Below are 21395 nucleotides of genomic sequence, written 5' to 3' on the forward strand. Positions count from 1 at the left end.
GCCCACTGGGAATTTCTTGCTCTCTTTCTCTCATTTTAACTGTCTTTCTGAAACACTAGAATATATTCCAGGCAGTGACACAGTTTACTCTGCATATCCTTTAATTATTTTCAGAGTATCTGGGAAAAGTCCAATTCTCCATTGATTTTTAAAACTTATGTGATAGTGATGCTACAATGCATAGTAGAGAATTAGACAGGCACTTCTGTTTAGTTTCCCAAGTACACCTCCACATAGTATTTGGGTATGTCATGAGCCCCAGCATACTGAAATTTGTAGTTTTCCAGCATTTTTGGTCTGGCTACGTCCACTGCTAAATAGTTTTTGAAATATTAACGGATTAACGAGCTTGACTTGTATTTCTGAGCTGATATTATGGTAAAGTTATCTGAAAGATGGGTGTCAGATGGTTGGACAGGGGGCGCAATTTCAGTGCTTGCCCTAGGCGCTATTTTCCCTAGATATGCCTCTGCTATTCACATGCATGAGCAAAACCAAGCTAAGGGAGCCCAGTCCGGTTTTGCACACACGTGTGAACCACCAGAATTGGGCCCAATCCCAGTGGTTACACGACAGCAAACCTGCCAAAGTAGTCACCGTCTAAAATGAGGTTTTCATTTATTTACTCGTGCATCAGCCACGGCTGTTTGCAGCTGTGGCTGGCACACTCGGTAGTGGGGCAGGGAGATCCCAATAATGCACTGTGCACTTGCACAGTGCTGGGGGGGGGCAATGCATGGTGGCATGTCCTAGCACACCAACCCCCAGAGCTGCCGGGAGCGCAACCGGTTTTCTGGGTGGGCAATCCACCCATCCAGAGAAGGGAGGCCGATCATCTGTGGGGAGGGTAAGTGAAACCCGCTCTCCCTGCAGACTACCCTGAAGTTCTTATCAACGACTGTGAGAAGAGCTCCTAAATTACATTCAGATTAATTAAGCAGTCTTGTTGAAATTAATAGACAAGTCTACTTTCTCACATTAATTGCAATGAGGGTCCTCATTAAATTTGGGTGTGCACCGATTATTCCATTGTGTGTGGAATACCTGAGCTGAAGGTTTGTGACAGAAGGGGTACACTTGTTTTGTTTTGTTTTAAAAAGTTGGAAACCTCTAGTCTTTTAGAATATCATTTTCAATTCACTTTTGTCATCATCCTCATCATATTTATTTATTCATATCATATATCTATTTCCAAAAGAGCTGGAAATATTACAGTCCTTATGTATGGAAAATTAACATGCCCATGGGCAAGTGTGAGGTACTAGCAGACTCTGGGTGATCTTCAGATACATCAGTTTCCCCAAAAATATGAAGGAAAAAATTTAAGCCCCCCCCCAAACCCTCCAAACTGTGCGTATTTTAGTCAATGAGACAGAATGTTCATGAGGTCAGACAGTTAACAGGTAGACAGAACTAATAGAATTCAGTGGCTGGTGGGGGGAAGTAGGGTTTCAAAAGAAAGAGTGGAAAACTTTTCAGCTTGAAGAATACTCCTTCAAGACAGTCAATCCTGCTTCTGAGGGGGAAAGCTAATAGTCCTCACAGAAGACAATGCTGAAACTCTGTGGGTCCCTGCTTCATTTCTGATAAGGAAGGAATTTGGCACCGTTAATCTCTTGGTGTTATGAACTACTGCCCTCCCAGGTGCTGGTGGGCACGTTTTGAATTTCCTCACAACTCTCCAGCATTTTGGAAACACTAGAGATTCAGATAACCACAGTAAGACTTAAAAGATGAAACATGCCTTAGGCCACTCTGTAGCATTTACACAAAATGCTACAGAGCCCTGCTTCTAAACTCTTAACTCTTGAAGCTTTAGGATTGGTTGAAAAGGAGGTGAGACTGAGTACCAGTGCTCCTCCCCGCCAAAAAAAAACCACCCGGAAAACTGAGGGTGGGGGCTGGGGAGAATCAGCGTGGCCTAGTACTGAATAAGTTGCCTATTCTTGATCTAAGAATTTGGGTTCTGGAAAATGTTAGCAATATGAAACATCTCATTCATTTCCATTGGAGAGCCTGCATTCAGTAGTTGTGAAGGTGTCCAAGACCACCTCCTCCTTTTTCGCATGAAAGATGAATCTTGCTTTAATGGTATTCTGCATCATCTTGTCACCATGTGATAAACTGTTTTTCAAACTCTTTTCAAGAGTCAGGAGACTCTTCTAACATGTTAACAAGGCTCTTCACCAAAGGATTGCTAACTCACTAAAGGTTGTCCTAAAAGAGAAAAGATCACAAATGCCTTCTGGATATCCAACTCTATAAAATGTCAATAACCTATTTCATTTTGTCCTTAACTTCTACACTTTTGTACCATGGCCACATAGCCTTAGGCCTTGTTCATGTACAGGGTACTGCATCGCAGTATTCATTTGCTCTCCTTCCACTCTACAGAGTTTCGCTTTTAACAAACCACACAGACCTCAGGAAACAAAACCCAAACTGTGAAATCTGTTCAGTAGGGAAAGGTAGCTGTGGCATTCATCCACTGATCATCCAGCATTTCCTACTAAGCAGGACTAGGAGATCACTTTTTCTTGCAATCGAGGCTGTAGTAAATGTTAAAATACTTCCTTTCAGTAAAGCTATAATAAGGAAACCCCTCTCTCCTCCTCTTAGTACTCCAGAGATATGGGCTGCAAAGAGCTCAGCGCTGCAGTGAGACATAAGTTAGGGAAGAAAATTGATTGAATGAATAAGGGGACTCATACTAATGAAAGAAAATGGAGGCAGGCAGGGAGAGTCAGTGAGGAGAAATTTGTGTTCATTTATTAGGTGCTGGTAGAATCTGGATCAGAGTGATTGTCTGGTTGAGCAAAATCTTCCCCTTATTGCTGTAGATTGCTTCCACTACCTCACAAGTGTTGATGCTTTACACAAATTGCCATGCTTGCTTTAGCAAAATACTTTCTACCCGCTCACCAGCAATAAAGCTCCTGCATAGAAACACATGCTAAATACAGGTGTTGTTCCTTCAAAATCAAATTTATGAGCCTTAAAATGTTTCTTGCAAAGCCAGCCCTGCCTGATTCTTCTGCTATAGGTGGAGGCTGAAGCGTGGCACTAAACAGAGAGACCTGAATATTCCACACACACCAATACAACTCTGACTATACTGTATTGTTCATCCTGAGCATACCAAAAGAGACCAGCGTATTTTACACAAACAGCAGCAGCAATCCATCCAAACACTAGAATAAAGATATAGGCAATCTTTGCAAAGTGTTTGAGTACATGAATACAGGGGGGTGGGGGAATACAATATCTTGCCTAACCTCCATTCATTATGGATGTCACAACATCCCTTGGGGAAGGCAGCAAAAGGCAAAACAGCTCCCCCAATTGAGCACAACAGCCAAGCAGCCAGGCTCAGAACATAAATATTGCTGCTGGTGCCCTCCTGCATGTGCAGAACATCACAAAGAAGATAATATAAAAGAGTAGCTAGTAGTATGAATAGTATGAAGTATTGATAGTATGAAGAGATTCCATCCTGAATTTCCATTTCTTGGTGAAATGGTTGAGGCACCTGAGACAGAGAACTGCCCCCCACAATCTGTCTTTTTGGGGGACTAGAAATAAAAGTGAGTAAATGCTGCACCATAATTTCATCGACGGTATGGGTTTGATCACTTCGATGATGCATAGCTTCTTCCATCTGAAGATGTTTGATTGGATTCCTGAGCAAGGGAGGCAAGAGATTGCCTACTACCATTGGCAATTGTAGAAAAGAACCCATTGATCTTGGGTAGTGGCTTCCCACTGCAGGTAGAAATGGATAAGCCTGCCCCCTACTGGAGGGTAGTAGTCATTGTTTTCCTGGAGGCTGGGAGGAGGCTGAAGGGAACTGATTAGTTGCGCAAGCTCTGTTGGCTCCTCCTCCCCGCTGGTGCCCCTGGTTGCACTAGGTGGGTCTGTAGGCAGTGGAGCAGTTATCTCTACATTGTTGAAAGGAAGATCTAGAGAATTTCCTAAAAGAACAAGAATTTCCAAAAAGAATTATTAGCAAATGCTAATAATTAGAATGTCTAGGTCTATGGAGGTCTCCCCGAGGTGTTGGTAAAGCCTTATTTTTATCTTTAGTCACCACTAAGATAAGGTTAAGTGCTTCCCCAAACAACTGGGAACATGAAAAGGGAGTGGCAGCCAGGTTAATTCTAGAATCCACATTCCAATGCTTTAACCAAAGAAATGTGCACACCCACCACCATAGACCTAGATGCATACTGAACGCAATCTAGGCTAGAATCAGCAATAAGGGCCACAGCCCTTAGGAGAGGAGAGGAGAGCTGGTCTTGTGGTAGCAAGTATGACTTGTCCCCTTAGCTAAGCAGGGTCCACCCTGGTTGCATATGAATGGGAGACTAGATGTGTGAGCACTGAAAGATCACCCCCTTAGGGGATGGAGCTGCCCTGGGAAGAGCATCCAGGTTCCAAATTCCCTGCCTGGCTTCTCCAAGATAGGGCTGAGAGAGATTCCTGCCTGCAACCTTGGAGAAGCTGCTACCAGTCTGTGTAGACAATACTGAGCTAGATGGACCAATGGTCTGACTCAGTATATGACAGCTTCCCATGTGCCTAGGTGCATCCCTATCAGACTAAAATATGGCACTCCTTCTGAGCTTATTTGCAGATGTAAGCAAATAAAAGAGGTGATTTGGTAAAAGACACTGTTGGAGAGGAGAGCTGGTCTTGTGGTAGCAAGCATGACTTGTCCCCATAGCTAAGCAAGGCCTGCCCTGGTTGAATCTGAATGGGAGACTTGATGTGTGAGTACTGCAAGATATTCCCCTCAGGGGATGAAGCCACTCTGGGAAGAGCAGAAGGTTTCAAGTTCCCTCCCTGGCTTTTCCAAAATAGGGCTGAGAGAGATTCCTGCCTGCAACCTCGGAGAAGCCGCTGCCAGTCTGTGAAGACAATACTGAGCTAGATAGACCAATGGTCTGACTCAGTATATGGCAGTTTCCTATGTTCCTATGTTCCTAACTTATTTAATCCTTGACCAAGTTTAGTGTTCTCAGGAAGGGCATACTGAGCTAACCCTTTTGTCCAGAGGACCGAAGCTCGGACAAAAATAGAATTTGTTGTGGCAGCCTTGATGAAAGTGATTGCCATTGACTTCTGTGGAGCAGTAAATCAGATTTTCTCTCCTCCAGGGTTCTAAGCTGTTCGTCCCCCTCCTTCACCATAACCACCCCTGACCCCAGTTGTGCTACTGGGGGGTCCACTGTAGGAACTGCAATAAAGAAAGAAACATCTTGAGGTAAAATGTATAATTTCCTGGCAAAACTGTTTAGAGGTTTAGTAGACACAGGCGCCGACCACTCAGCCAACGTAACTTCCCTAAATAATTTGGGGAAGGGAACCACAGCCTTTTGTCCTGAAGAAGAGGGAAAGGCATTTTGATCTAAGGTGTGCAGATCTAGAGGGGCATCAGCTGGCACTATGTCATTAATGGCACGCTTGGCCTTTGTCATGAGTACCTCAAAATCAGAAGATAAAAACAAGCATGTGGATGCTGGCATAGGAGTAGGTGCCGCCTCATCCGAAGCCCCCCTTCCTCTTTGTCAGAGGACACATTGTTATTACTTAAATTCACCCCCTTCTGAGAATTAGCCCATCAGAATGAGAATAATCAGAATGATGAATCTGAATCACAGGCAAGGCTTTTGTGGGAGCTGGAGGAACTTGAACAAATTTTGTAGGAGCTGTTGGAACCGCCGTTGGGGTAGTGCCTGGGACTGAAGAGGGGGTTCAGGGGGAGAAACCACACAGGCAGGATGTTTGAGTTCTCTAGGCAGTGACTGTTCAGAAGAGGAAGATGAGAGGGACCTATTATACTTCCTGTGCCTTTGTCCCCTAGCTATAGGAATGAATTGTCCCCTTTCTGATATAGGGATGGCCCACCTAGCAGTGCTCGAGGTGGATGAGGAAGAGCATGAAGGCCAAGCAGGTGCTCTGAGAGCAATGGGGGTGGGGGGTTTACAAAGCAGGGATCTCAGGGGTAGAAGGTACTGTAGAAGGAGGTACTGAGTACTACTCAGTAGAAGAAGGTACTGGGGCAGGGGACAAAGCCTTGATGTTGGCACTACATTGCCTGGTAATGAAATCCTGGAGCCATTTGGCCACATCAGGAGGAAATGGTTCTTTGTTAGGCACAAAAACAGTACTCACATCTTGCGAAACTGGTTGACTGGACCTGCTGGTACCATCAGCTGAAGAACCTCCGATGCCGGCGGGAGAAAGAAATACTGGCTGCAGTGGAGGCAGCGAGGTCTCCCAGAGGAGGGAGACCTACAAGAGTAGGGGCCAGAGCCTGATACTATGCTCTGTATTTTTGTAGAAGCAAAATAGACTCTGTTAACAGCTGCTCTCCGCCCCCGCCCCCCCGCAAGACCTCATCCCTCCTGGGGTGAGGTCTCCCTACAGGAACCGCCAGGGTGGGAGACTCATGTCTATCAGTTGGAGTGAGAAGCAGCAAGGCTGGTTCCTCCGCAAGAGCAGGCAGCTGTCTCAGCAGTGGAGCCAATAATAAGGGCTCAGAAACAGTTGTCAGGTTTTCTGGTGGCAGAGGCAATAATAGAGCTCCCAGAGCTGAAGTCAGGAGCTCTGTAATAAGCTCTAAAGCACCTGCCATGATCACTGGAGGTGTAGGTGCCATATGGGAGCCACCAATGGGAGGCAGCAAAATCGAGGACCTGCAGCACGGGCGGCAAGCAGCAAGGAGAGCCCTCCTCACAAACCACCTGAATAAGCAGGTGCTTGCTGAGCAACAAGGAGCTGGAGGCGCTTGCGATGACCAGCACCATCCTTCTTATGCTCCTCTAGATGATGAGTCTTTTTGGCAGATTTCTTATGTGCTTTTTTGGTCTTTTCGGAAAGAAGCACCGAGACAGCTGTGGGATTAAGCACAGGGTGGTTCCAGCCAGGAGAGGCTGAGTGAGGCCTCCCACTCATGAGCTGTAAAATCGATTTTAAGTTCTGCACAAGGGCCCTCAGAGAGCAAGCCCTCTAGTAAGGCTCCAGCACGTGAGTGCAGCATAATGCTAGCCAAATGTGAGGAATGGGACAAAAAAGGATCAAACTCCAAAATCCAATAGGCTGAATTGTAAAACAGAAAAACTTGTGTTTTTTAAGGAAAATTTAGGAAATAAAATCAAAAACAATTGACTGCCTTCCCCTTCTGGCACACTGCTAAGGTTGGTAGAGGAGAGAAAGGTGATTTGCCAGATAAGAAAAAGTAGAAAAGCTAGCCACAAAAACCCAAGGAGCCAGTTGGTCCTTCATAGCCCTGTGTTCTGGAGCAAGACAGGACCAGAACTGGAAATGTGCCCACCTTCCAGGCAGGAAGCTAGCCACGCCTATAGTTCAAAAGATTGGGTCCTGTCTGTGGAGCATGTTCAGTGCACAACCCAGTGTTAAGGATGGCCTTCTCAACTATGGAAAAACAATACTGCAGTGTGTGCTGGGATGGGCATGCCTGCCGAGGAAAAGCCAAACTTTCCTTTGAAAAACAACAGTTTGGAACAAATCAGATTGTCAGAGCTGTACCGGTCATACATGCATAGACACCACATGGAGCCCTCTTCAAATTGTTCCCCATGGTAGCTGCCTCCACACAGCGAGCTATTTGCCTGCAGTGAATCACCATGCAGAGAAATCTCCTGTCAGTGTGCCATTGCAAACCCCTGCTGTTTAAAGTGGCTTCCATCTGCATCAGACCTTAATGGCATATTCTGGCAAACAACAACAGGCTACAGTATGTTGAATGGTGCAGTGTGTTGATGCTGGGATATATGTACCAGCTGACTGCTTGGGATGGACCTTCTGTTCTGACCATGATTAAAAGGCAGTTTTAGAAGCTAGAAAGGACAAGCCTTATTCAATGAATGTTAGAGATTCCAGTAAGTTAACAGAAATGACTTTATTCCTCTAAGAATATTGAGCAGCTTTTAAGTGAACCCTGCTGGTATAAAAAACTCTCATCTCTTTTCATTTCAGATTTCCTCTCTCTTGCTCCAGCCAGATAGGGAATTTGTCTCCGGCTCCACTCTGATTCCGATTTTGCATCACATTTCACTACAAGCCAAGTCCATTATGGAAACAAGAGTAAAAACTGTGGTCAGAGTTTTTGCTGAAGAGCAATTTTGTCTGTATGGAGTGTTGTGTGTGAGAAAAGAGTTTATACAGGACATGAAGCCACAAGAGTGCATACCTGGAATGGTTTGGAGATGTATCTCTGGAAAAAAGGCCTGCTTATTTATTGTCTGTGGTGTCTCCCATGATCTCCCCGTTCCCCTTCTCTTCACTTCAAAGCAGTTCAACTCTGTGCCAGGCCTCTTGCCTCTCACACTTATATCTGGTGCATAAAAAGAAATCAAGAAAGATCTTTTGGAGTAAGCCCTCCGGGAGGACTATAGCTGAGGAAACAGGAAACATTTCTAGAAATTAATACTATATTTTTGGGTTTCTTCCTCATAAGTGACTGCATACCAATGCTCCCCTGAGACATACCTTTTCTCATCATTCTTTAAGCCACACATCCTGTGGAAGTTCTCCTAGTTGGACACCTAAGGCATTGCTATGCTCAGAATAATAAAAAGAAAATTCACATTCCTCCATTCTGTTGCTCCACTCACTGCAACTAAATCAGGCCTTCCCTCTTTAAATGTGATACTCTTTTTTCCAGCCAAGGGCAATTTTCAACTGCAGAGAATTGTTTGCTTTCAAACAGCATCTCCTCCCCTCCACACACATACACAACTTGAGGATGCACTCTCTCTGCATGATGATTCAGATACCTCATTATATATGAAGTGGCCCTCATAGGTATAGGCTATACAAGGACAAAGTGAAACAAGTAGTTCTGTTAAGAACTAATCTGCCTACTTTCCTTTCACTATCCCTACAACTGGACTAAATTTGGTCCAAATTGGTCCAGCAGTTCACAAGTTGCACCTCAAATGTTCACACATCTGCCATGTTGAATTGGGGTGGATGACATCATCACAAACTATGCCTTTGAGGTGTCCCTATATGTCCCAACAACTATACCAAATTTCATCCAAATTGGTTTCCACTTTCACCTCAAACATTCATGCATCCGCCATCTTCCATTGGGGGTAGATAACATCATCACAAACTATGTTATTGAGGTGTCCCTGCAACTGTTCCAAATTTGGTTCAAATCAGTTAGGTGGTTCACAAGTTAGCCCACTTGCACGTCAAACATTCACACATCCGCCATCTTGAATTGGGGTGGATGACAAAATTACAAACTATGCCTTTGAGGCAAACCTATGTGTCCCTAAATTTGTAAACAAATTTGGTCCCTATTGGACCAGGCACTGCAAAGTTGATAGTGGACACACATACACATACACAGATGGACGGACACACACACAGACAGAGAAAATGCCGGATGATCTCATAAGCTTACTTTCATAAAGGAAAGTAGGCTAAAAAAGGAACTGAAAGGCTAATAAACAAAGTTAATGTGGCATATGCATGGAACAAAGCCTATTTCATCAGATGCATGAAGAGACAACCTACCAAACCTCAGTGGGTAGGTATACCTGAGTATAGAGAGAAGAACATAAGAAAAGCCCTGCTGGATCAGGCGAAATGCCTACCAGGTCCCACATGCCCTCTCTCCTGCTGTTGCTCGCCTGAAATTGGTATTAGAAGCATAGTGCCTCTGCAGCTGGAGGTGGCCCACAGCTACCAGACTAGTAGCTGTTGATAGACCTGTCCACCATGAATTTGTCTAACCCCCTTTTTAAGCCATCCAAGCTAGTGGCCATCACCACATCCCATGGCAGAGGATTCCATAGATTAATTATGCGCTCTGTGAAAAAGTACTTCCTCTTGCCAGTCCTAAATTTCCCAGCCTTCAGTTTCATGGGATGACCGCTGGTTCTAGTGTTGTGAGAGAGGGAGAAGAATTTCACTCTATCCACTCTCTCTACTCCATGCATAATTTTATACACTTTGATCATGTCTCCTCATAGGAGGAATGAGAGATATTTTTACAAAATCATGCCAAGTGGCCATGCAATGCAAGAAACTGCTCTGCAGCTCTAGTAAAAAAGATCCAGTCATGGTGGGTAGACCCATTCCCAACTGGTGATGAACTGGCAAAGCAAGATGAATAGTGTAATTCAGTACCTAATGAGCGACAGCTACTTTCTGTAATGAGTTAGCCACTTCCAATTCCTATTAAGCCCAAGTTCAACATTATACAGTAAAATTTGCCGATGAATCCCCCATTTAGCCATGTTATGCAGGAGTTTCTCTTTGAAACTTCTTTGTTGAAATTTCAAGTCTGGACCACTTTCTTCCGGTTGAAGCTTCCGGGAGCAAAAGCGTTTTCTCTTCGCTCTCCTGAGTTTTGACTTTAACGAGCCATAAATCTCTCCTTTGGATGGTTTGTTCAGGGTTTTTTTTCCCCCTTTCTTTTTTACTTTGGGTTCTACTAGGGGCCAATGGCATTGCCAGATTTATTTGGGCTATTTTACCATCTGGGCTATCTAAATCATTGGAATGCGAAAGCAGGGGAGTGTAGTGAATGATGGGTCCTAAGCTCAATAAAAGAACTATTTCTAAATCTAAGACTCACTAAAAACTTAAAAGAGCTGGGAAGAAAAGTCGTTCTTCAGCAAATACCTCTTTGGTGATCGACGAAAGTGTGCTGCAGCCTGAAGGAGTAGAATATTTTCCCTCTAGACGCTTCTCCTTTTCTTCCCAGCTGTCCTCCCCTGCACAATTAAGCTGTAATTCAAAGGATAATATGGAGGAGGGCAATTTTCTTTTGCCTAGCCACATTTCAGAGCCTACTGTTTGTTGCTGTTTGGATTCCTCTGTACGCTGTGTGGCCCATATGAGTTCTTCAGCTTTACCTGCTGCCCAGATGGAGAGTGGAGCTGAGGAACCATCTCTTACTTTGCTGGAAACTCCTGTTAACTCTCTTCTTTCCAAGCAAGGTCCGGCCACAAGCAGAAAGCCTTCATTTGAGCTTACGGAGGGATCTGCATCCAGTATGGCTCTTCTGGTTCAAGAGTCCTTGAAGCTGCTTTTCCATCGTCTCACAGCTGTTCCTGAGCTTTTAGACCAGCTGCTATCTGAGATGAGGAGAGCCTCTAGGTGTTATGGACTGGACGGTAATCCATTTAATAAGTCTAACAAGGGCTTCTTCCCTACTATTGAAGCAGGGACCCAGACAGAGGCGTTTTCTTACTCCTTCCCGACTTCTCTGGCCCAGAGCCCTTGCCATCAACATAGAGGAACCCCTTTATGAACTTCTTTGGCTGAAAAGGAAAGGGTTTGTGATGATGAGAAGTCTTCCTACTCTTTAATTTACCAATCTAATCAACTGTTCTTGCGAATTTTTCTGAACCCTTGCAATAGAGACAGATGGCACTCAAAGGATCAAATTGTTTGCTTGCTTGTCTCACTGTCAGCATTTCATCCTTACGCTGTTGTTCTGGAGGACTTTTCGCTGCTGGACCATACATCACCTTATATATTAAAATTACAGCTGATATTTACCAGATATTTGATCCCTCTGTCCTTGTTACGCATGAGGGACCACTTGGCAAAGTGGCATATCATCCCTAGACGCGTTTTTACAGAATGTATCAATCGTGGTGAAGTTAGGAACAGGGTCTCTCAGAGGCCCATCGATTCTTCTCGGTCAAGTGCTCCAAGGGGATCCTCTTCCATCTATAAAGAAGCCCGGCGGTGTTCTTTAACATCTGATCTTCCAACCTGTTCCTGGGATGATGGTCTCCTGGTGTCCCCTGCGTCTGTTTCTTCTACATCTTTTGATTCTGCCTTATTTCCTCCAGGGGAGTCCAAGGATTTTGTCCCATTATTTCGGAAGTTGGCCCAACACCAGATTTGTTTATTCCTGACCTGTCTGATCTTACAGCAAATCTGCTTGATGTACCTCCGATAGTCTCCTGCTGCCGATCAGGGCCCTCGGAGAACCTACCAGTCGCCTACCTTGTCTGACATGTTGGAGTCATCTGCGGTGGAGGATTATATGACCTCTAATCCCTCCTCCCTCCTTAAGGACGGCCTCTGGCCAAATATTGTCAAATTATCTCACCTTGAGTTCATCTTGGCTGAAAACCGTAAATCTAGGAAAGATTTTCTCACTGTTTCTTCTGGGAGCCCAATTTCCTTCCCAGACTTTGCTCTGGAAGGATCTTCAGCTTTGCTCCCTCGTGGGACGATCTGTTCTAGTACAGAATTTAATGTGCTGGTTTCTCATCTAACTCAAACCAAAATTACTAAATTTTTCTCTGTAGGCCATGACCATCCAAATGCCCTGATCCAGCCGCCCACCCCCAATCAGCTCTGATACCTCAGAGGGCTGTTGGTAGTGGCCGGGTTTGTCTCTTACAAACCTGACCCTATTGTCTCTTTATTTTCTTATGAAAATCCACATAGTTCTCTCGTTCCCCAAACAGTCCCTCCATATGACTCACGTGAGCATCTGTCTGTCCCTCTGTCTTTGGTCCCTCCCCCTACTAAGAGCTTGGATGTTTGTCTTCCTGTCAGCAGCCATCCCAAGTGGTCTTTGACCAGCTGGAACATTGCCAGATGGGCTGCAAAAAGCTCGGATTCCGCATTTATTTCCTCTCTATGCAAATAGGATGTGTTATTGCTTCAGGAAACCTGGGCTAAAGACGATTTATATATTAATGGGTATGTGGTTTACCAACTGGCTGCCCATGTCGAAACTTCTAGGGGGAGACCCAAAGGAGGCTTGGCCTGCTGTATTTCCCTTTCTTTAAACGTGGTTTCCATCTGGCTTCCTGATTTTTCTCATTATGCTATGTCTGTCCTTATTCAAACTCGACACGAGGAACTAGTGTTTATCAATGTTTATATCCCTCCTGGTTCCTCGCATAGTGCTCGTGTTCATATATGGGAGCAACTAGATAGCTATATTTTGGATATTTCCCTTAGTTCCCAGCATGCAGCTATTTTGCTCGTGGATGATTTTAATTCAAGATGTGTCCCCGACGATCCCTCTGTATATTCCTCCTCCCTATGGCGTGTGGGGGGGGGGGATTTCACTGAGGGCCCCCAGACTTCCACTCGTCTTTCCAAAGATACAGTTATCAATAAGGCGAGGTCTCTTTTGTTACATCTTGTTCGCTCACATAACCTGAGTTTCCTAAATGGCTCCATCTCTCCTGATATCCCGGGTGAATTCACGTATCTGTCCTCCCATGGCTGTAGTGTGATTGACTACATTTTGGTCTCCCCCCAGCTTTTTTCTAGGGTGACAGAGTTTGTGGTGGGGGAGCAAGCTTTTAGTGACCATCTACCTCTTCATACATTCCTCGATTTGCCCCGGCCTAGGCTGGACCATTTCTTACTTAGCCAGAAGGAGTCCTCTCCTCCTAGGGCATGGGGAAGGTTGATGTGGTCCCTAGCAGTGGAGAACAAACTGAATATCTTATACTCCTCTTGTCCTGGTATTGCTCTTCGCTCCGCAGTTTTACTGGCTCAGTCAGATGAGGCGACAATCTCCTCCTATGTGGAGTTGGAAGGAGTTGTGTCTTATAAATTCAGTGGGTTCAAAATCAAAATCAAAATCACTTAAATCCTGTAGAAGGGATGATAGCAAGGGGTGGTTTGATTCCCAGTGCTGGGAGTTACTGGGCAGACTCAGGAATTTGTATAATACCTATAGATCTGATACATTCCATGAACTTCTGAATATTTTACTATCAAGAGAGCCTATAAAAAATGTATCAAATCAGCCAAATCCCAAGAATTGAAAACTACTTGGAGTAAACTGATTCTGGCCACCCAGGTCAGAGATAATGGCACCTTTTGGCATATCGTATCTGGGTTTAGTCAAACTAGTGTGAGCTCCAGGGTGCCTGCTCAAGCCTGGGTTGCCCATTTTAGATCTTTTTTTTAACTCAGATGTATCCCTTTTAAACAATGATCTCCTTGTTCCGGAGAGGCTACCCTTATGGCCCCCTGTGACTTCTGCTGATATACTCAGTTTAGCTTCAGCTTTAAAGAGAGGTAAGGCACCTGGTCCAGATTGCATCCTCTCTGAGACTTTGTTGGCCAACGGACTGGTGGGCTCCTGTTCTGGCCAGCCTGTTCTCTTTAATCAATAATACCAGCATTATTCCCCCCTCTTGGAAGGAGGCCATTGTGATACCCATTTATAAACGTGGCTCTCACTCAGATCCCTCCAACTACAGACCAATTAGTCTTTTGTTGATAGTGGGCAAGCTTTATGCACTCTATCTACTGGCTAGGTTTGAGGGCTGGATGCTTGACTTTAATGTTCTTGGTCTTGAACAGGCTGGCTTTCAGGCGAACTACTCCACCCTGGACCACTGTATGTTGTTGCATCATTTGGCGACTAAGTACACAAGTATTTCTAAGGGCAAACTTTTTGTTGCATTTATGGATCTCCAAGCTGCTTTCAACTCTATACCTAGAGAGCTATTATGGGCCAAACTTGCAACAACATCTATTGATAGAAGACTGTTATTTCTGATAAAACAACTCTATGCTGACTCCTCTATTCGTGTCAGGTTTGACCTGAAAGGGGCTCTGACAGACCCCATTGCCATGTCTAGAGGAGTCAGGCAAGGTTGTATTTTGGCCCCAGCCCTTTATATTTATTTATTAATGACCTGGCCTCTGAGTTGAATAAGGTGGACGCTCACTCCCCCAAGTTGGCAGCCCATTGGGTTCCAGTGCTCCTATATGCAGATGATTTGATCCTTTTGTCCCAGACCCAAATTGGTCTCCTCAGACTTTTGAGAGTGTTTGCCCAATATTGCAATGATAACCATCTTACCATCAACTTTGCTAAATCCAAGGTGCTGGTGTTTTCAAACGCCAGGAAGGTTTACAGCTGGAGTATCAACCACATCAAGATTGACCAGGTTTTTAAGTTTAAATACTTTGGTATTTATTTCCAGTCAAACCTTAACTGGAAATCTCAGTGTTTACATGCGATCCATACTGCACGTTCCACATTATATGCTTTTCTTTGGGGTTTTTTCACTAGAGGTGGTCAATACTTCCCTATGGCTCTCAGAGTGTTCTGAGTAAAAATTGTAGCTTAAATGTTCTTTGGAGCTCCACTTTGAATTCAGGAGATACTGTCGGAGATGGGTTCTATTCAGTACAGATTTCTCAGAGCTATCTTTAGAGTGCCGAAATGTGTCTCTTATACTGCTTTATGCCTGGAGTCGGGTTCCTATTCCATTGCCTGTCGGGCTTGAGAGCTTACATTAATTTGCTGGCTTAATTTCTGTCTTGGGTCTCGGGGATCATTGTACATCCAACTTATGTTGAGGGACAACTTCCCTAACTCCTGGCCATCTGTGGTTACCAAAAAAGTGCTGAGTTTGGGGCTTTATCTCTCCAGTTTATTGTCTGTCTCTCTTACCAGCGCCAAGGCTATTACGATCCAACGTCTTAGAGACATTGAGCCGGGTCTCACGATCCATGAGACCCAGTTTTGACAGAACTGTGGGGAGAGCGGGCTAAGCCCACTTTCCCCGCAGATGAGCATGCAGGGAGCCCTGGGAGGCCGGATCGTCCACCCACACGATGGCCAGCTCTGAGACGGAGCCGGCGGGGGGTGGGGGGAGCGGGGGCCACGCAGCCCCCGGAAGCCCCAGTGTGCCCTGCGCGAGCACGCAGGGCATACTGGGGAGACCCCCAAGCCGGGAAGCTGCTTTTAAGCCTCCCGGCCAGGGGTCTACTCATGAGTAGGTGCGGCGTGAAGGCACGCCGTGGCTACTCACGATCATAAAAAGCAGGTTTGCAGGAGCGCTCGCTCTGCAAACCTGCTTTTTACGAGGGGTTCTTGAGTGGGTTTGCTGCTCCAGAACCACTGGGCTTGGCTGCAAGCCTGGTGGTTCTGAGGGTCAACAAAAATTGGGCTAGCCTCTGCTAGCCCAATTTTTGTTGATCATGAGAAGCACCCCACTGAGTACCAACGCCTTGTCTCCCTAGCGAATAGATGTTGTTCTCCCATACATCTTGGTATTTCCCTTCCTGCTCATAATCATCCTGCCAAATATCTTTCCACGCTTCATCTGGTCAAACTGAGGTCAGCCTTTGCAAGAGCCAGGTTGAATGTTCTACCCTCTGCCTTGCTCCTTAGGAGGTTTTTCAAGGATGCCCCTGTATCGGGGCTATGTTCTTGTGGTGGGGGCTGCTTAGTTGCTCATGTACTTTTGTACTGCCCTCTGTTCCGTGACTCAAGGAAAGAATTACTGACCCCCTTATTTGATCAGTTTCCAGGCAGGCCTGACTTATGTTATCTTAATTTACGTCTCGCTGATGTTAATGAGAGTATTACTAAACTGGTTGCTAAATTTTTATATGGGGCTATGAAATTGACTTCTCGTCATGGGGCTTTATGAGACCAACTGTGTATCTTTTAGTTATTTTATGTTGTATATATATGCCTGGTAACAGACAATAGTTTTAATTTTGTTTGGCTTATGGCCGCAAATAAAATGATTCTGATTCACTTCTATAAAATTATCCCAATCTTACAATCTAAAAAAACAAAGGTGTGCTCACTCTTCTCATGTGAGTGCCCCATTAACCCCAGCTCTGGGATAGTGTGTTCACTTGGGCTGTGTTCAGCCTGAAAGGACATAGAGATGGGTGCCTAGAGTGCCTGCCTCCCAGGGGATCCTGCCAATGCACCATGTTTGTGCTGTGGTTTATTGTGGGATATCTAGAGGCTGGAACACATCGTCCCTGCATAGTGCAGCATGGATCATCTGGGAGGGCAGTCCACACTCCCAGCAATATTTCTGCAATTGTCTAGGGGGAAGGTGAGTTGGTCCAGTCTCTCCCCACCCCCACCCCCACCCCCATTTACCAGATCATGTGAATGGCCCCAATGGCTGGAGACAGGTGCTTTTTTTCCCCCAAGAAGGAATTGAAGGAGATTGTATAATGCATCACTGCTCATGTTGTCCACACTTCTCCCACTTTTCACCTCTGGTAAGCAGGTTTTGTAGTTTTTCAAAATCCTGCAAAACCTATTTGACTAGAGATGGTGATGGACGAAATAAAAGTGCAAGTATATTGTGGGAAATGAAGCCTCTCTCACACCACTTTCAGCTCTCTTAAAAATAGTTCTCAGCCAGCCTCCAACCAAAGCAGTAACATTGGCCTAGTTCACCTTTAGGTGGCAAACCTGTGCCTGAGGTGTACTATTTTAGAAGGTGAGGGTTCGCATAACTAATCCTCCTATATTTTTTTTAAAAAAACCCTTCACAAAAAATTAGCATGTTAAGGAGAAGGTTGAGGCTAGCTCTGTCTCCACACTCTTCTTCTTGACACCAGGTTTCTATGTATGGATTCCACCACCCCTTCTTTTTATGTAAAAGCACTCATGTGAGCCCTTTTTTGCAGTCTGAAGCAATATGGTTTACCACCTCTGTAAGAACCAGGCCATAATACCTGGCTTCATATTCAAATTCACAATATGAATACAGGCCTCTGTATCCCATGCTCCACCCTCTGTTCACTGAATCCAACCAGGTGGTCTCTGCCAGGAATCAGACATCTGGGAAATACTGCTACAACTTATCAATAGATTTCTTAATTAAACTGGCCAGAATGAAAAAGAGCATGGGATGCCTGCAAATGTCTAGCCTAAATGGCTAGGAGACTTGGAGAAATGCTGAGCTGAGTTGTGGGGTCAGAAATCATTCCCCTCAAGGCAGTGAAACAGCCCTGCAGGGATTCTTCCGACTTCAAATATGCCAGGATCCTTGCAGCAGCAACCACTCCCTTCACCACTAGCTTCCTGCATCGATACAAAGCCAAGCCCCACACTGCATTGCTTTGCCTCTGATTCAAGGAGCTGAGAATGCAACTTTTGTCTAGGTCTTGCGCCATGGAATTGTGAAGAGTTTTGCTGCTAAAGGCAGTCTCTGTGTCGTTCAGACTTGAGACAAGGACACAATTTGTCTGAATATTCTAGGCACATCCTACCCCTGCACAATCCATATGTGGACTTTTCACTGATAAGTCTCTTTATGCCTGACCTGACTCACCTAGCGTGTTCCTATTATTCAGAATGTTGTCTGCGCTCATTTTTCCTCACTCTCTATTTTGCATATTCCATGCCCACTGTTTACTTGTAGAATCACAAAGGTCACCTCTGCATCTTCTCTTTGACTGATCAGAATCTTGTTTTCTTTTTCTTGTCATTCACTGGTTTTGACTATCTATCTGTTATCTCTTCACCTTTGTATCCTGCCCATTTCCATTTCATTTTCTTTGCCATCTTGACCAAATCCGGCTCCTCTTGTCGCATTGTTTCCACTTTTTGGGGTGGGCACTCTTGTGTTCAGCAAAGAGGGTTTTTTTTAAATTTATTCCACTCTAGGTAAACCACCAATTCCTCTTCTTGCTTTTCAGATTTGTATAGCCCATGTAGGAAACGTGAACCATGTCTCAAACAGCTGTCCTTTCAGGTACACTTCAAAACAGCCTTTAAAATAAGTCTATTGTGAGAATGCCCAGTTGTATCCATCTGTTAGACTTATTTTATTCTGGCTGCATCTGACAACTGGCTATCCTGAATACATTTGTATTCCTCCGCTGTCTCGAGTGCTCTATCTCAATCTGCTTTTTATTAATCTTTTCACTCAATTTTTGTCACTATTAACTGCATTTTTATCCCAGTCTTGCGCTAAGGCAGCTTCCATGGTTTCTGACCTCTCCTCCCCCGACCACCACATTTTCTTTTCAAAACTATTGCATAAAGTAGGTTAAGCTACAGTATTTTGATTGGTCCAAGGTCACCCAACGGACATTGTCAGGGTTGACATCAGCACACTGCACCTTTGGCCAGCTGCTGATGGCCCCATGTCCTGCAATGACCTACTGCTAATACCTGTCCTGCTAATACCTGTCCTGAGTAGGTCTGGGTGTGTCCCTTCCCTTTCCCATGGTGATGGACACAGGTTTCTTCCATTCTTGGACGGAGAACCAGCAGCAATAACCAGAGCATTCCAGCCAGTGGCTGCTACATGTTCCCTCACAGGTCCCATGTAGAATTCTGACACTATGATGTCATTCTCATGACTAGCCCCACCCAGGTAGGATAGGCACAGTACACATAGGGCTGGTAGCGAGAATCGTTTGGATCACTTCTGATCCTGGGGCTCCACAGGGTAGCCCGGGTTTTTAACCTGGGCTAAATGTGAGGTAGGAGGATGCACACACACCTCCTGCCTCACTGCCCTGTCTTTTTCAAGCTGTAATGTACACTAGTAATGTCATATAAACAAGCCCACAGCCAACCTAGCTTATGACTGAACAGAGCAAAATTTATTTAGTAGTTATACATTTAGTGAGAGCCGGTGTAATATCAGAGTACACTGGTTAGTGTGTCAGACTAGGAACAAGGAGAGCCCTATGCAAATCTCCTCTTGGCAACAAAGCCCAGGGACAGCTCCAGGTTTGAGGTGGCCCTCAGCAAAGTGATCTCTGGTGGGCCTCCTGTGAGTTTCTTTCATTCTTTGTAGGCTGGCAGCTGCAACAAGAGTGTGCAACAAACCAGTGGCTGCCACATGCCATGTTTCTCCCCAACAATGCCCCACATAGAGGTTGTTCTCACTCATGACCTCTGGGGCTGGGGGTAAGGCAGGACACTGCCTACTTTCCCCCACACAATTCTCACCACTCCTGGTCTCTGGTGTGCTGTGTGCCCAAATGACCGGTGCATGAATGATGCTGGAGCAGCGACGGGGAGGGGGAAAAGCTGCATCCTCCAGTATCCCACAATGCACCATGTGAGGAGTGCAGTGAATTGGGAGATTTTCAGCATGATGTGCATGAACTGAGGTTTGTGCACAGGTTCTGCAACCAACCAGTTCAGATAAGGACATGGAGCATGCGTGGACGCCATGTATGTGCCAGTGCCACGCATGGTTTCTTGGGAGAAGTGCTATTGCAGCAGGAAGCTGCATGGGGTGGTAAGGACCTGCTCTCCCTTTTTTAAAGATCTTGCTCACCACTCCCTCCCCCCCCCCCCCCGGTGGCATCAACCCTGTGCACAAATTACATTACTAGTGTATATTACAGCTTGCATTTTGCAAACATGGGTGTACCCCTGATGTTCACTGCAAATCCTTCTTCCCACAATTCAAAGGTAGTTTCAGGTGTACAGGGAGACTTCCCATATGCAACCTCTATTCTACTCTTCCCCCCTCCGCCCCCACTTTTTTTAACCTGTACTTTTTGTGCTTCTCAGGGAAGTACCTTGAATTTTGATACTTTTGAGAGTGGTTCAGCAGTGAGATTCAGACAGGTAGCAGAGTGTGTGTGTGTGTTGTTCCTAACAAACTGAATGAGCTTACAACCACACAGCCAATGATTAAATGCAAAAGTATTGACAATCCATTTGAAATGGTAAGATTTGGCAATAGGAAAAGCGTTTAGACTGTTTTCTAGCTAAGGCCTGGTGAAATTGTCATGACATGAGGAACATTTTACTTTGTCAAAACAACTGAAAGAGGAAGGAATAAGATCCATGGCAGCTCTTTTTGACAGCAGCCGTATATCCTATATAATAAAAGGCTAAGTGAGTGGCCGTGGCTTTGGAACGTTGGGGATCTGCGTCCCTGCCTCCCTGGGCTGTTCTGGGCCTGCGCGAAGCGCAGGCCCAGAAGAGCCCAAGGGACACAGGACCTCAGACACCAGTGTCCCACAGCCACGGGCGGCCATTAGCCGGTGTGTGGCGGCGGGGGAAAGTGGCCGAGGCGGCGGCAGAGCCGCCGCCTCAGCCATGAGCTGCGGCACGGCGAGAGGAGGCTGAGGCAACCAGAAGCGGCCGCCCTGAAAAAGGCGAGGGCAATGGCGGCGGGGGAAGACCGAGACGGGGGACAGGGAAGCTGGGCGAGGTGGCGGCGAAGCCGCCAACGAGGCCCCCGCCCGCTCACAGCCGTCGCCGCCGCCTGCTCACCCGCCCTCCCAGCTGCCCAAAATCACCTTCCCCGCTCCCCCCCAAAAAAAGATTAAGGGCCAAAATGGCCCATGAGAAGGTCGCCGCCCCCGCCTATCGCCCTCCCAGCTGTTGAAGACCACCTTACCCGCTCCAGCCTGAGGGAAAAGAGAGGAGCTCACGAGCAGAGCTCCTCTCTGTGCTAAGTCACTGCTCAAACTGCCGCTATGGACGCAAAGGACGCCTATTGCGTCCATTGCGACAGTATAGGCAGCAGCTTAACACAGAGAATAGCTCTGTTTCCGAGTTCCTCTCTTCTCCTTCGGGCTGGAGCGGGTAAGGTGGGCTCCGGCAGCTGGGTGCGCGGGAGGGCGATAGGCGGGGGCGGCCACCTTCTCATGGGCCATTTTGGCCG

General features: G+C 45.9%; 1 long non-coding RNA gene across 6 annotated transcripts in view; it reads right to left on the reverse strand.

Annotated features, from left to right (window-relative positions):
* The window catches only part of LOC128347779 (uncharacterized), a 103836-nt gene that overhangs the window by 10017 nt on the left and 72424 nt on the right, over positions 1-21395 (reverse strand). For 3 of the 6 annotated variants that reach the window (XR_008317707.1, XR_008317705.1, XR_008317706.1), the window contains one exon: positions 8216-8359. The exons of 2 other annotated variants lie outside the window; for them this stretch is intronic. This is a non-coding gene — a long non-coding RNA (uncharacterized LOC128347779). Of the gene's footprint in view, positions 1-2422; positions 2654-8215; positions 8360-21395 lie in introns of all 6 variants that reach the window. One more of the 6 variants, XR_008317708.1, reaches the window with a different exon arrangement.

The sequence above is a fragment of the Hemicordylus capensis genome, chromosome 2, assembly GCF_027244095.1.
Source record: "Hemicordylus capensis ecotype Gifberg chromosome 2, rHemCap1.1.pri, whole genome shotgun sequence".
Classification (NCBI taxonomy): Eukaryota; Metazoa; Chordata; class Lepidosauria; order Squamata; family Cordylidae; genus Hemicordylus; species Hemicordylus capensis.